The sequence below is a fragment of the Orcinus orca genome, chromosome 6, assembly GCF_937001465.1.
Source record: "Orcinus orca chromosome 6, mOrcOrc1.1, whole genome shotgun sequence".
NCBI lineage: Eukaryota > Metazoa > Chordata > Mammalia > Artiodactyla > Delphinidae > Orcinus > Orcinus orca.
The window spans coordinates 57,482,828-57,500,158 of record NC_064564.1 but is presented as its reverse complement, the minus strand read 5'-3'; the positions used below and the strand labels follow the sequence as shown (position 1 = coordinate 57,500,158).

General features: G+C 39.9%; 1 non-coding gene across 1 annotated transcript; it reads left to right on the top strand.

Annotated features, from left to right (window-relative positions):
• The first annotated feature begins 545 nt into the window (after positions 1–545).
• LOC117203773 (small nucleolar RNA SNORA31) lies at positions 546–679 on the top strand. Its single transcript, XR_004486665.1, has one exon. It is a non-coding gene; the product is annotated as a small nucleolar RNA SNORA31 (small nucleolar RNA).
• Positions 680–17,331: the final 16,652 nt, after the last annotated feature.

The window sequence follows — 17,331 nt, the reverse complement described above, 5'->3', positions numbered from 1 at the left end:
TGTCACCCAGTTTAGGTCTTTGCCCAGCGAGGCCTTCCCTAGCCACACCATTTAAAATTGCATTCTCTCACCTCAAGCCCAGCACTTTGCATTTTTGTTTTCTGCATTATTTTTCTACACAACATTTCTCTCTACCTGATAAACTGTATATCTAGTATCTACCTGTTCATTGTCTGTCTCCTTAACCAGAATGTTAGCTCCATGAGACAGGAGCACAGGTTTCTCTTGTTCTATTGTACTACTGCCCAGGACAGTGTGTGGCATATATGGGGATTCAATAACTATTTGTGGAAAGAAGGTATGAAAGAAAACGGGATGAAGAGATAGTGCAACAGCAGTGGGGATATGAGCATAAGACTATTTCAGTGGGGTGATCAGAAAAGGCTCTTTGAGGAAATAGCACTTGAACCTGAATGTTGAAAAGCGTCCAGTTATGCAATGATCAGGAAACAAAATATTCCTTGTGGATAGACTAATTAAGGATGAGTCTGACAAGTTCAAAAAGCAAAAAGGACTATGTAGGTGGATTATGGTGAAAAATGTGGATGCATCTATTTGACAAACCTGAGCGGTTACTATCTACTGCTAAGGTTTCCACTACAGATGCTAGAAAAAAAGTGTCCTCATATTTTCTGTCTGTCCGATTGTGGCAGCCAAGACTGAGTAGAGGAAAAGAAGAGAAAAACATGGTAATACAGGGAAAACATGGAGACAGAATTTTTACAATTCAGAAATAAACTTAACCGTGAAGATCCTGTTTTACTCCAAAAAAAAGAAAAAAATCTAAAACAGTCAATTGCTTTCCTATATATCAGTAATGAACAAGTGGGATTTGAATTTTAAAACACAGTATCATTTTCACTAGCACCAAAAATATACAAATAGGTATGTAAAAATCTAACCAAAAGTGTATGAAATCTATATGAGGAAAAATAAAAAACTTTGATCAAAACTCTGAACAAAATCAAAGAAGAATAAAATACATGGAGAGATGTTCTCTGTTCATAGATTGGCAGACTTGATATTGTCAATATGTCAATTCTTCCCAACTTGATCTATAGATTCAATGCAATCCCAATCAAAATCCCAGCATTATTTTGTGGATATCAACAATTTAATTCCAAAGTTTGTATGGATAAGGAAAAGATGCAGAATAGCCAACACAATATTAAAGAATGAAGTTGGAGGACTGACACTACCCAATTTACAGATTTGCTGTAAAGCTACAGTAATCAAGACAATGTGGGATTGGTGAAAGAACAGACACATAGATTAACGAAAAGAAGAGAGAACCCAAAAATACACCCACATAAACATAGTCAACAGATCTTTGACAAAGGAGCAAGGGGAATACAATGGACAAAAGATAGTCTTTACAGCAAATGGTGCTGGAACCACTGGAAATCACGTCAAACAAGAAATGAATTTAGCCATAGACCTTATACCCTTTACAAAAATTAACTCAAAATGGATCACAGACCTAAATATAAAACACAAAACTATAAAACTCCTGGAAGATAACACAGGAGAAAATCTAGATGACCTTGGATTTGGCAATGACTTTTTAAATACAACACCAAAAGCACAATCCATGAAACAAAAAATTGATGTTAGGCTTCATTAAAATTAAAAATGTCTGCTTTGCTTCACTGTTAAGTGAATGAGAAGACAAATCACAGACTGGGAGAAAATATTTGCAAAAGAAAAATCTCATAAAAGACTGCTTTAAAAAATATACAAAGAACTCTTAAAAATCAACAATAAGAAAATGAAAAATCTGATTCAAAAATGGGCCAAAGACTTTAACAGACACCTCATCAAAGAAGATACACAGATGGCAAATAAGCATACGAAAAGATGATCCACAGCAGAGTCGCCAGGGAAATGTAAATTAAAACAATAATGAGATATCACTATACACCTATTAGAATGGCCAAAATCCAGAAGACTAACAATACCAAATGCTGATGAGGATGTAGAACCACAGGAACTCTCATTCACTTCCAGTGGGAATGCAAAATGGTACAGCTACTTTGGAAGACAGTTTGGAGGGTTCTCATAAATCTAAGCATATTCTTACCATAAAATCCAGTAATTGTGCTCTTTGGTATTTACCCAAAGAAGTTGAAACTTATGTCTACACAAAAACCTGCATACTAATGCTTGTAGTCGCTCTATTTATAATTACCAAAACTTGGAATCAACCAAAATGACCCTCAGTAGGTGTGTGGTAATTAAACTGTGGTATATGCAAACAATGGAATATTATTCAGAACTAAAAAGAAATGATCCTTCAAGCTATGAGAAGACATGGAGGAACCATAAATGCATATTTCTACGTGAAAGAAGCCCATGTGAAAAGACTACATACTGTTTGATTCCAACTATATGGAATTTTAGAAAAGGCAACGCTGTGGAGATAATAAAAAGATCAGTGGTTGCAAGGGGTTAGTCGGGAGGGAGGGATGAACAGTGAGAGCACAGAGGATTTTTATGGCAATAAAACTACTCTGTGTGATTCCATAATGGTGGATATATTTTTATATGTCATATATATATTTATATGTCATTATAATTTTATCAAAACTCATAGAATGTACAAAGTGCAATGAACCCTAATGGAATTTATGGACTCTGGTTGGTAATGATATGTCAGTATAGTTTCATCGGTGCTAATAAATGTACCACTCGGTGAGGGATGTGACTAAGGGGGTGTACAAGGGGTATATGGAAACATTTGTACCTTCTGCTCAACTTTGCTGTGAACCTAAAACTTTTATAAAAAATGAAATCTATCTTTTAAAATGAGGAACAGAGACAAGGTAAAAATAACACCTAGATTTTTGGCCTAAGCAACTGGGAGAACTGTGGTGACAATACTGTGCTGGGGACAGTGGAGGACAGGAAGGCATTTGGGGCTCGGACAAGAGTTCCACTTTGTAAACTACTCTACAAATTTTAACCCTTTGAAAACCAAGAACACGTATCATAACATGTGATACCAAATTTACTGCTTCTGTGTGTCTAGACTTGGAAATAACATTTCTCCTTCTACCTTTGTGCATATACTTGAATTTGAAATAACAGTTCTCCTTTTATCATTGGGTGTATACGTGAATTGCTCTAAATTTTCCTTCTTATCTACTCATACAGATAAGTACACTCAGATAGAGATTACTTAACTGCCCAAGGTGGGTTCACATTAAGAAAGAACCCCAGGCTAGTGAAAGAAGAGGAATGTCAGAGGTGAGGCTGTGAGTTCCATGCTGGTGTGGGTGGCTGTGATCCCTGCATCAAATCCCAGAGTAAATCTTGGAAGAGGATATGTCCATAGAAGCTTCCAGATAGATTGAAGGGCTTCAAAGCAGAGGACACTGGCTGTCCCTTTCCTGACTGGGACCCAGAGAGTTGAAGGGCCCAACTGTCTCTATCACCCAGCAGGGGCAGGACCAGGAAGGTAAGCTACAAATAACCTAGCAGAAGGGCATGGGAGTCCCCCCAACATTTATCGTCATGCTGAAGTGGTTAGTTTAACAAAATGTTTCCCATGAGCCAGAGAAGGACCCAGTGACAGGGCAAAGGAGGGAGGAAGGGGAGGAGAGGGTAAGGAAGGGGAGGGGAGAAAGAAGGGAATGAGAACTGAGCCTAAAGAGACCTTATAGTCAGGACTAGAAGTAGGTGACCTAGGTGAGCAGCCACTGGCCAGATAAGGATGCCCGTATCTCAGGGGAAACCAGCGTGAATAGTTGACAGTGGAGGACCAGATGCCCCTCTCCCTACCCTGCCTGGGGACCATATAGGCACACAGGAGAAAGAGCTACAGCTTCCTAAAGAGAAGACAAAACCTTGAATTACCTGAAATTTACATCAAGCCTCCTGGACTACTAGGAGGCGTGAAATAACAAAATAAGTCCAGTTGGAGAAAACCAAAGTTATAATACAGTTTTTCACCCCTGATTATAGGGAAAGCCTTGTATATGCTATGTATAAATGCTTTCAGTGTTCACCAAAAGACTTGGGTGACAAGTAGTGTGACCAGTTTCTCTGCTCAAATTATTCATGATTCAAATTCAAAACAAAATGTTCCTATTGTTCTGCTTTCAGGCTTCTAGCTCAGTTTATTTGAAGCATATCTGGAGAATCGCAAGGTAATTTTTTTAAAAGTTATCATCTGAACTATGTATGTTCCTAGATGAATCAAGATTTCCTTGATATGCTGCAATCAAAGTAAAATGTAGGGCTTCCCTGGTGGCGCAGTGGTTGAGAGTCCGCCTGCCGATGCAGGGGACACGGGTTCATGCCCCGGTCCGGGAAGATCCCACATGCCGCGGAGCGGCTGGGCCCGTGAGCCACGGCTGCTGAGCCTGCGCATCCGGAGCCTGTGCTCCACAACGGGAGAGGCCACAACAGTAAGAGGCCCACGTACCGCAAAAAAACAAATAAAATATAAAATAAAATAAAATGTAGCTATCAGCTGGATGCTGGAGTGGATATAAGACTGGCACTGTCATCCAACTACTGGTTTAAGTATTTATGTTCATCAAAACAAGTTCATATTTTTCATCAACTGACTTTTTAATAATCGATATGCATTTAAACTTTAAAATGCTTTTCATTTTAAAAGCACTTTTAATATCATTTATATATTTTATAAATTGGAATGGTTTGAAAATGTCATTTAATAAAAAAAGGCTGTTACTGAAAATATTTACAAGCTACTGTTCTATATGACATAAAAGTTTTCATTTTAAGGACAATATTTTGGCAAATATCACTCATTGTATAAACTGTCTATATCTGTCTTATCATTAATAAACACTAGCTTAATACTACTAATAATAACTATTTCCTTTTTTATTGTGGAAAGAACACTTAACATGACCTCTACCTTCCTAATAAATTTTAAGGGTATTATTGTTGACTATATGTATGATGTTGTAAAAGTAGATCTCTAGAGCTTATTCATCTTATGTAACTGAAACTTTACACCTACTGATTAATAATCCACCATTTCCCCCTTCCCCTAGCCCCTGGTAACCATCACCCCAGTCTATGATTTTATGAATTTGACTTTTAGGTACCTCATATCAGTGGAATCATGCAGTACTTGTCTTTCTGTGTCTTGTTTCTTTCACTTAGCAGCATGTCCTCAAGGTCCATCCATGATGTCGCACGTTAAAGAATTTCCTTTTTTTCTAAGGCTAAATAGTATTCCATTCTGTGTATATATCGCGTTGTCCTTTTCCATTCATCTATCATGGACATTTAGGTTGTTTCCACGTATTAGGTATTGTGACCAGGGCTGGAATGAGCATGGGAGTGCCAACATCTCTTCAAGGTCCTGATTTCAATTCTTTGGATAAGTACACAGAAGTGGGATTGATAGATCATATGGTACTTCTATGTTTAATTTTTTGAGGGACTTCCATACCGACTAACTATTTATTTCTTGGCTGCTGTTCTATGCAACAAGCGATGTTAAGAATTTACATTTATTGTCTCTTTTAATCTTTCTCTCAACTCTTTGAAGCAGATATCATTGCTACCTCCATCATCACATTTGAGAAACTGAGACTTAAGTAACTTGCCCCAAGTCAGACAGGTAAAAATCGGTGGACATACCTGACTTCAAAGCCTGAACCCTTAACCGTCAGAGAGTTTTCTCAATGGTTTCTAAAAACCCAATTCATGAGCGATAAATGGAAAAGTCAAGAATAGAGAAGTCTAAATCCCTTGTGATATTGGGTAACTTTAGAAAATACTGGAACTTTACTGATAGCTGTGAGTTACATTTTAAGAACACAGTTCCTTTCTCTCTAGTCTCCCTGGCAGCAGTGATCTGACAGAGGTCGCTGTAGAACAAAATCTTCCCATACCTGGACATCAGGGGGAATTATTAAGTAAACACTAGAGTGATAAAGGATTTTGAGATACCAGAGATAAACTGAGAATCCCCCTTTATGGCATTAGTGAGGCCAAGAGAGCACCGTTGGAGGAGAAAAACTCGATATTACCAGAAACAGGCCAGCTCAGGGGAAATCAGTTGTGCGCCAAACTCCACAGTCCTCATGTGGGACCATCACCTAGTAGGCTCCACAAACCTTGGGGGCCTCAAATCTATGGCATGCACTCTGTCAGTGCCCTCACTCCCAGCTGTGTGTCTCCACATGTAACCACCAGGTCTCAACTTCCTCATGATAAGAAGGCTTGAATGAATGCTGGCACATGGAGGCTGTGTGGCAAATTCCAGAGAACAAGGCAGATAACAAGGCAGATCTATATGTACAGACATGGAATGGTATCCCAGTGAAAAAATGGAGCACAAAGCACTATGCGTCACAGGCTACCATTTGTATGTAAAAGATAGATATACATAGAATATTTCTGAAGAAATAAATAAAAATACTGATAACAACTGTTACCCCGGGGGAGGAATCTGGGTTCTGGAAAGAAGTATGGTAGTGGAGACCTTTGCTCTATATGCCCTCCTGCATATTTGCATCTTTTGTTAAATGGAAACGTTACTTCTTCAAATTAATAACTAAAAAATCATAACCCCCTTGAATACAAATCATTTTGGAGAGTCACTCATCCCTGAAAGAATCTTTAGGTCAATATTTGTTTTTTCGAATTTATCCTCTCAATTTCTGTAAAACTAGTCTTGTTATGGTTTATTCCTATTACCATGAACTACATGTTATTGGAATGAAAATGAGTTATTCTTTTCACCTTCACTATTTTTAGGGTGCAAATGTGATGATTGCCCCAGATGTTTCTGGTACTAATAATAAATTTGACCCTCAGGATCTAGTCTAGGGTATTCTGGACAGGTCAGGAGTCCCTCTGGGACAGCAATGCCAACTCCTTTTCTAGTCACTCTTCCCAGTCTTGTGAAAAAAATTTAAAAAAATCAAAACACAAACATGTCAAGACAGCATGCTTCAGAGGCCTGGAAATTACTTTGGGAGTTGAGATATCGTAGATTCTAATCTTTATATCCGGGCCTCTGGTGATCTCACTCATAACTCTCCTGACCCTGCCTGGCCCTCTGTTTTCCTGTTTGCAAAGTAAAAAGTCTACACCTCCTAAGCTCACACAAACACTGTAAGGTAATGAGCATAAATGCCAAATATAATACACACTACCTTTTCTCAATCTCAACAATAAATGTGCCAAAACAGTGGCAGGAAACCGCATGTCTCAGAAAACAAAACTAAAAAAAAAAACACTTTAAAGGTCAAGAATTACAGTATTGATTCCCACTCACTTTAGCCTTCACTTTCTCAGTGGTTGATGTCAATGAAAAACTGTGGACTTTGGAATCTGACAAGTCCAAGCATGGACCGCTAAACTGAGAGTCCCTTTAAATCAGGAACTGAGTATCATCTTCGTTGTGTCCTCAGTGTCTCCAACTGTATCCAAATCTCGCATCACTCAGGCAATTCTCCTCCAGCTACCTTATCCATACCCATGGCTTTCATAACCACCTCTGCCTAGATCCTCATACTTTTAAATCTCCAGGACAGACCTCTCATTTAACCTCCAGATATGTTTATCCAAATTAGCATTTCATTTTAGATGTCTAAAAGATACCTTACAACACATCCAAATCCAATGTTATAAATGTTCGCCTTAAATCTGACCACCATTCACAGTTTCCTATACAATAATGACCCTTCCCTCCAGCAAGCTTTGTGGGCAAAACTTCTAGAGTCCTCCGTATCACTTTCCTCTTCTTCACCTCCACATCCAGTCCATCAACAAGTCCTTTCAGTTGAACCACCTAAATAGTTATCTAACCCAGCCTCTTTTCTCCATCACATTCCCACCACCATTCCTGCACTAGGCCAACTCTTTTGTCTATGTCTGGGGCTATTACAATAGTCTCCTGCCTGCTTTACCCTCACCCACTCTTGCCCCTCTCCTGTCCGCTCTCCACATTGAAACCACAGCGATCCTGTCATTCAATGCTGAAAAGTCTCGAATGGATTCAATGTTTTTAAGACAAAGATAAAAACAAACAGAAAGGCTTATATCTCCAGCTTCACACCTACACACCTACACACACACGCACACATACACCAGCCACGCTGGAACCTTCCAGTCTTCCTTACTTGCCATGCTCCTCTCTGACACAGGCCGCGTACTTACTGTTCCCTCTCTGGTTATGTTAACTCTTACTCATCCTGCACTTCCAGCCCAAGCATTTCAACAATATTTCCTTCCTTCCCAGAGCAGAACAAACATCCTATGATACACTCTTTTAACAGCATGGATCTCTCCATCTTGGCATTTAAGATAGTTGCAGTTCTACATTTCTTTAGGACATTGTGGTTGGCGTGTATTTTTCCATTCAGGGAAGTACCATGAAAATAGGGGCTGAGTAGATTTTTGGTCATCATTGCATCTCTACTGCCTGACTCATGACGGTACTTAATGAACATCCGTTTCATGAGTGTTTCAATGAATACATTTTTGTGGGGAAGAAAAATATAACCAAACTTTGATACATTCTCTGTATGATCCTAAGCAAACAGCTCAAAATTTCTAAGTGAAATGTCTTGATCTATAAAATCAATATTAAAAATAATTGACTTACCAGGTTTGGAGAAGGATTAAATAAGGTGGTATCATGAAACTTTTAGCCATGTGCCCAACAGTATCTTTTTTTTGAAATTCAAATCTAATTTATGGTTTTTTAATTAAAGTATAATTGATTTACAATATTGTGTTAGTTTCAGGTGTACAGCAAAGTGATACAGTTATAAATATATATATATATTCTTTTTAAAATTCTTTTCCATTATAGTTTATTACAAGGTACTGAATTTAGTTCCCTGTGCTATATAGTAATCCTTGTTGTTTATCTATTTTATATATACTTGTGTGTATCTGTCAATCCCATACTCGCAATTTATGCCTCTCCGATCCCTTCCTCTTTGGTAACCATAAGTTTGTTTTCTATGTCTGTGAGTCTGTTTGTGTTTTGTAAATAAGTTCATTTGTAGTATTTTTTAGATTCCACATATAAGCTATGTCATACAATATTTGTCTTTGTCTCACTTACTTCACTTATTATGATAATCTCTAGGTCCATCCTTGTTGCTGCAAATGGCATTATTTAATTCTTTTTTATGGCTGAGTAGTATTCCAGTGTGTGTGTGTGTGTGTGTGTGTGTGTGTGTGTGTGTGTGTATCACATCTTCTTTATCTGTTGATGGACACTTAGGTTGCTTCCATGTCTTTGCTGTTGTAAATAGTGCCATTATGATTATTGGAGTGCATGTATATTTTCAAATGAGAACTTTCATCTTTTTCAGATATATGCCAAGGAGTGGGATTGCTTGATCATACAGTAACTCTTTTTTTTTTATGGAAACTCCATACTGTTTTCCATAATGGGTACAACAATTTACATTCCCACCAACAGTGTAGGAGGGTTTCCTTTTCTCCACATCCTCTCCAGCATTCTAAAAAATAGTATTTTAGTAGAGATAAGTTCTCTCCTCCTTGACGCCTCATTTGGTAGTTTGAACAATGAAAGTGGTCTCTTAATAAATATACAAGTGATTTAGTAAAGACATAAGATTTTCACAGACAATGCAGTGTTTCAAACAACTAGAGGGACAAAAATGGAAAGACAAGTTCCAGGGCTCCAGGTCACAAGTTCCAGGTTACAAGGCAGTAGAAAATACAAAGTAGAAACATAAAATAATAATCTGAGCTCAACATTCAAAAACGACAATCTCATCCAACAAAACAAGCTTTTTAACAAACCCACATAGGATTCATTGACAAAGTAGCTAGAAGTGCTGTGAGTTCAGGGAAGAGGAAGATCATTCAAGCTGGAGGCAGGTAGGACTCAGGTGGCGACTTTTCGGGTGGGTAGACGAGTGACAGGTAAAGAATTGGGAGTGCGTGTGAGCGGGGGTGGAGGTGGTCAGTTCGGGTAAGATGTAAGAACAAAACAAAGGAAGCATGACTGTTCTAAGAATGATGAGGAGACCAGTTGCCTGGGTCAGAGTAGATAAGGCTGGGAGCATGGTTAATAACCAGGTGTATGAAGTTTTGAATGCTAAGGTGTGGAATTTTGACTGTTCTCTGAACAGAAATATTGACAATATAAACTCTTACAAATCTAGATGTATCACAACCATTTCAAATCCAAATAAAATACAACAGAGCTTCCCTAATTTGGATTCTAAGTTTCTCCAAGACAGCACTTCAGAGGAAGGAAGGAAAAAAGGAAGGAAGGAAGGAAGAAAGGAAGGAAGGAAGGAAGGAAGGAAGGGAGGGAGGGAGGAAAGAAGGGAGGAGGAAGGAAGGAAGGAAGGGAGGGAGGAAAGGAAAGGAAATGGATAAGTGGACATCTGGCAAACAGCTTATGCCTCATAAGTTTCACATTGCATATAAATCCGTGGTTGAAGCCTGTCTCCGTGACTCCCCAAAGCATGCAGGTAAAGAGCATGTTGGCTTTTAGTGTCTTGGGGGGATGTCATCTCTGCTCCAGTGTCTGCCTCTGACACTTTATCCACACGCCTCCCCAAATCAAAAGTTACTTGCAAGGCCCACACACAGAGCAAAGGGGCATGGAGCCCCAGATGGGGTGTTCATGGGTATGACTATGACCCATGAAATCTTTTGTGAATTACCTTAAGGATTTGGACTCATGAGATGATTCTGGGTGGCCTATCCTGCCACGCCTGCTATCTCCTCCACCATCCCCACCACACTCCATTTCCCCTTATTTCTCAGCAATCCTAGGAATATATGAAACAAAAGACAATTCATCTTCTACAAAGTTAAGGGGAGAAGTTCAGTACAAAGCAAATGACGTATGTGTGTGTGCATGTATGTATACATAGGTATGTGTGTGTGTATCAAAAGAGCAGACTTCTTCATATAGACATGGGGAACTTGAATGCAACTGGGAAAAAAATCTATGAATTTCATCAGCAGCCTTCTGCTTTGTTTTAAAATAAATTTATTTTATTTATTTATTTTTGGCTGCGTTGGGTCTTCATTGCTGCATGTGGGCTTTCTCTAGTTGTGGCAAGCAGAGGCTACTCTTTGTTGTGGTGCGCGGGCTTCTCATTGTGGTGGCTTCTCTAGTTGTGGAGCACGGGCTCTAGGTGCACAGGCTTCAGTAGTTGCAGCATGCAGGCTCAGTAGTTGTGGCTCACAGGCTCTAGAGAGTAGGCTCAGTAGTTGTGGCACATGGGCTTAGTTGCTCCACAGCATGTGGGATCTGCCCAGACCAGGGATCGAACCCATGTCCCCTGCATTGGCCGATGAATTCTCAACCACTGTGCCACCCGGGAAGGCCTCTACTGCTTTTCTGACTGAGCAGACAAGGATACCAGCTATATCCCTTTCTATGTTTAGTCACTTGGCTTTTCTGAGATTCCACCACATGAGCAAAATTGAGCGCTGTCTCGTGAGGTTGCCATCCCTCTTCTCCCTGGCAGAAGAGGAGCTCCTTTCACCCTTTGCCTTCTATGAAAAACAGCAATAGCACTTGCCTCTAGGGGCCTAGTGGCCACTTGACCACGGGAACACTTTCAGATTGATCTAACTCCTTCCCTGAAAGTACACAGTAGACTGCCAAGCACCACTCACTAGCCCCCCAGACTAGCTCAGGCTCACCTGAATTATGTTCACATAGTCACCTAGACTTTTTTGTGTCATAGAGTTCATCACAGTTCACAACTGCATTTTTTGTGTGTTGTATTTGTAACATTTATCTCCAAATGCACTGTAGCTCCATAGGGGCAGAAGAAGTATGGGTTCTGCTCACCCTTGTGTTCTCAGTGTCTAACCCAGCACCCAACATATTAAGTGATATCCAATAAATATTTAAGGAAGGGAGGAAGGAAGGAAAGAAGGAGGGAGGGAGGGAGGGAAGGAAGGATTGGCCGGGAACTTTCTTCCCATCTGGTTCCTTTAAGGTCTCTGCCCACTTTTTCTTCTTAGATTAATTTATAAAATTCTTAGATTAATTAATTAATTAATTCTTAGATTAATTTATAGAATCCCATAAGGACAACTATTGGCTATAAATAGACTATAGCCTCTCAGGAATTCTCAGACAAAAAGGGAGAGACAGATGAAAGGAAATGAAGATTAAAGCCTAACATTTACCTAAATGGGACATCATAAAACTATCAAAAGACGAGGCTCAATTTTAAGGTTTTCTTTTGTGGGTTACTCATGGATTAGTGAGAACTAGGAATATTTAGATTCAAAATAAGATATGATAATTATAAAAGAAATAGACACAAATCGCTGTGAGACTCTGGTGTTGAAAAGGTACTGATCCCACCTTGGGGAGTAAGGGCAAGTGTGTTGCATGAGCTCTTTAAAGAAGCTGACATTTGACCTGGACTCTGAGGAGTGAGCTGGAGATTGTGTCCGGGAAAAGGAAGAAAGCATCACTGTAGCAGAGGAAATAACATGGTAAAGCCCCAGAGATATGAAAGGGCCTGATGATTCAGACACTGGGGAAAAGGTTTGGGAAAACTGGAAAAGAAGATATAAATTGAAAGTTGTGGGAGACTGAGCTAGAGAGAGAGAGATTTTCTTCTATACATTCCCCACTAGAACTGAAGCAAAGAAGGAAGCGGGCAGAACCTGGACAAATTTAAGGAGGAAAAGGGATAGAGGAAAATGCAATAGAGGGTTTTGCGTGTCCAAAGGACAGAACATAAATACCACTGTTCCACAGTCTGACTTCGCCCCACTGAACAACTTTATTTAACCTCTCTAAGCCTCACTTTCATCACCTGGAAAAATTAATATAATACCTGCCTCAAAAACCCAGCATGCAGCCAGGCTTTTAAAAATATTAGTTTCTGCTTCTCTTTTCTCCCAAAGTGCCTTGCACAAGGGGCGGGGCGGGGGGGGAGGGAGGGAGGTGGAAAATAGAAGAAATTTTTTAATGTTTGTTTTCTTTTCCTTACGAGTTTTGCTTCACTTCCTTTAACCATCCTTGATCTCTCTCTACCACCACCTGCCTCAAGCCTAGTTCCCGCAAGCAGCCAGTGTTGGCTTTGACAGGTCATAATTTCTTTGGACAGATCCTTTTTCGGCCATTGTTTGCTTCAGCTGTCGTCCCAGATCTTGGCATCTCTACATGTTCCTATCCCTCAAACAGAAGCATTATCAAAAGGTTTCGGTTTTCAGTTTGTAATTGCTGGGCTGAGTACCAGGGCTCTTTTCACCTCCTGCCCAACCCACATCCTCCCTAATTCCCACGACCACCAACCAGTCAAGTTTCCACACCTGCACGCAGAAAAGGAGTGTGTGAGGCTCCCTGGGAGCCTGGCTATTTTTTGGGAGAAGTGGAAGCCACTGTGCCCAGAGAGTCCATCCTCGCCCCTCACCACACACTCTGCTTCCTGTCAATCATCCTGGAACGCAGAGTGCTGGGCAGACAATTTTGTCCACAGGATGTCTGTTTGCAGACACCGCCTTCCAAGTCTCAAAGCTCAAGACTTCTCCTGACAATCCAAACACTAGAATGAAAAGGGGGGTAAAACCCTTGGGCGGTTCTTTTAAAGCCTAATAAAGTCTACTTATATTCAAAAGTAGCAACAGGTTATCTCAGCTTGCAGAGGTTGAAGAAGCTAGGAAGACTGATCTTTAAAATTCTGAGCCCCTGGGAAGTGGACATACAGGTTTCCAAGAGAGGGTACTAAAAATATGTCCTTAAAGCACCTTCAGCATATTCCAGAGACAATTTCCATAAACGATCAACCCTTGTTTCTTTGGGCACACTGGACTGCTCTGAGGGTAAGTACCTTGCAACTAAGCCACAAAGCAAAAGAATTGGCAAGACATATGTGCATAGACATTCAACGTTCTCAACTAAATCTGTGGGATAAATTCAACTGCCTGAGGTCACTGGGTAATTTCTGCAATCTAAATGTTTGAGACTCTAATGATTACATATGAAGCGATTGTGTGAAAAATGATTTTAAAACAATATATGTTCTTCAGGGAGCAGGTAAAAGAGTTTTCCTGCATGTGAATAGTGAAAAGATCCCCCGGTTGTCTTCTTAAGTCACTCAATAGTTTACTTGAGATCCCTTGGCCTGTCTATTCCTACAGCTTCTATATAATTATTATACAGGAATTTTGAACCTTTGTATATTTACCGGCTACAACTTACAATTTTTATATCTCTAGGACACTGACCTAAGCTCTCTGAGATTATTATTGCCTGTGAAAAAGGATCATCATACAAACTCCACTGGATTGTACTGAAGCTCAATTGAGATCAAATGTGAAAGGTGACTGGCATGCAATAGATGCTCAATAAACAGTAGCTTAGAAAATAGAAAAGCAAGGGAAATTTGAGAGACAATCCCAGGACTGGCTTTAAAGTGGCTCTGACTACCACTTTCACTCTCTCAACTGAGTATTAAGGACAACCCAGCAATAATCCTGGTACATCAAAGAAAGTCACAGAGATCTTCAATAAGAACCATTTTGAGATAAGACATGGAAAGATGATCCAAAATACATTATCTAAAGCATCTTAAGTTCAAAGAATTTGTCAAGTGGGTTACAGGTTCATGAGCAGAATCAAGAACAAAAAGCAGTATATTCCAGTTCATCTCTGGAACATTAACACACATCTATCAAGAAATGCTACCACCAAAGCAGGACTCTCACAGTTCTTGCAGAAGACCAGCTTGTACTAGATACATCTGGGGTAGATCATTAATTACACTGACTTAGGAGCTTTTGGAAACACTTGTTCAAGTTCTGGCCAGATTTCCATACAGTACTCCACTGCTCTAATAGAAAATTAATTCCCAGGATGTTACAAGGATATGTATAGTCTGAGAGTTTTCAAAAGAAATCTCTAATGTACCAAATGTGGGTTTTGGGAAAACTCACTAAACCAGGTCACCAAATGCTCAAAATCTGTGGACTATATACAAGAGAAAATTATATGTTGTTTTAATAATTTAAATAATGCTGACTAAAATTAATTTTATATGTATTGAACTGGCAAAGATTTAAGAAAACAACCATCATCAAGAGGCAGGATCAAGATGGCAAAGTAAGAAGATATTGAACTCACCTTCCACCATGGACACACCAAAACTACAACTGAACATAGAATACCTCCCTCTGAGAATGACCTGAAGACTAGTTGAACATCATGTCTATAACTAAGGGTATTCAAAAGAAACCACTGAGACAGGTAGGAGGGGCCAGAGACAGTCTAGTCAGTACCCACATCCCCAGTGTAGTGACCCACAAGTGGGAGGGCATATCATAAACACATAGGTCCTCCCTAAGGAGTGAGGGGTTTGACCCTCACATTGAGCACCCCAGTCCCACATAACAGCATCAAGAAGACAAGCCCCTTTAACCATAACATTTGGCTATGAAAATCAGTGGGGCTTACATCCAGGAGAGCCAGAGGGCTGTGGGAAACCAAGATTCCTCTCTTACAGAGCATGTGCACAAACCCACTCACTCTAAGTCCCAGGGCAGAGGCAACAATTTGAGAAGCTTCAGGGCCATATGTGAAGAAGATTCATTGGCTAGCTTTAGGATGAGTGCTGAAGGGGCAGAGATCTGCATAGGCACCATTTCTGACATTCACCATCTACCTTGCTAGTACCACTGACACTGCTCCAGGAACCCCCTGAGGACCTACTCCACCCCACATGTCCACCACAGCCAGTACCCCTCCAAAGCAGGTTCCAACCCACCATAGCCAGCAGGCAGCTTCAGGCAGGATCAGCAGCCCCCCACAGCAGCTTCAGCCCTGGAGAGCCTACCTCACCCATCAGTGCACCCAGAATTGTTGGGCTGGGCCCCACAGGCAGCTACACTGGGGCCAGTCCCGCCCACTAGCCGACCCACAGCAACTACAGCAACACCACAATAAGAGGGAACGTGCAGCCCACACAGGAGACACGCCTGGAGCATATGGCTCTGGTGACCAGGGAGGATTGCTCTTCTGAACCCCACAGAAAACCTTCATAAGGCCACTCCCTCAGGAAGGGGAGGCAAAGCTGACCTACCTAATATATAGAAATGAACAAAGAGCTATGCCAAATGAGGAGAGAAAGGAATATGTTCCAAACAAAGGAACAAGACAAAACCTCATAAAAAGACCTAAATGAAATGGAGATAAGAAACCTACTTCCTAAAGAGTTCAAACTAACAATAATAAAGATGCTCTGTGAACTCAGGTGAACAGATGAACCCAGTGAGAACTTCAATAAAAAGATAGAAAATATAAAAAAGAACCAATCAGAGGTGAAGAATACAATAAGTGAAATGAAAAATACACTAGGTGTATTATGGTAATACGAACATACATATCGATAACTACCTTAAATGTAAATGGAATAAATGCTCCAACCAAAAGACATAGAGTGGCTGAATGGATACAAAACAAGACCCATACATATGCTGTCTACAAGAGACCCACTCCAGACCTAGGGACACGTACAGACTGAAAGTGCAGGGATAGAAAAAGATGTTCCATGCAAATAGAAATCAAAATAAAGCTGGAGTAGCAATTCTCATATCAGACAAAACAGACTTTAAAATAGAGACTATTACAAGAGACAAACAAGGACACATAATGATCAAGGGATCAACCCAAGAAGAAGATATAACAATTGCAAATATTTAAGCACCCAACATAGGAGCACCTCAATACATCAGGCAAATACTAACAGCCATAAAAGGGGAAATCGACAGTAACACAATAATTGTAGGGGATTTTAATACCCCACTTTTACCAATGGACAGATCATCTAAAATGAAAATAAATACGGAAACAGAAGCTTTAAATGACTTAATTGATGGACTTATGGACTTAATTGATATTTATAGGACATTCTATCCAAAAACAACAGAATACACTTTCTTCTCAAGTGCTCATGGAACACTCTCCAGGATAGATCATATCGTGGGTCACAAATCAAGCCTTGGTAAATTTAAGAAAATTGAAATCGTATCAAGTGTCTTTTCAACAACAACACTATGAGACTAGATATCAATTACAGGAAAAAACTGTAAAAACTACAAACACATGGAGGCTAAACAATTCACTACTGTATAACCAAGACATCATCGAAGATGTCAAAGAGGAAATCAAAAAATACCTAGAAACAAATGACAATGAAAACACGACAACCAAAACCCTATGGGACACAGCAAGAGCAGTTCTATGAAGGAAGTTAACAGCAATAGAATCCTACCTCAAGAAACAAGAAATATCTCAAATAAACAACCTAAACTTAAACCTAAAGCAATTAGAGAAAGAAGAATTTAAAAAAACACCCAAAGTTGGCA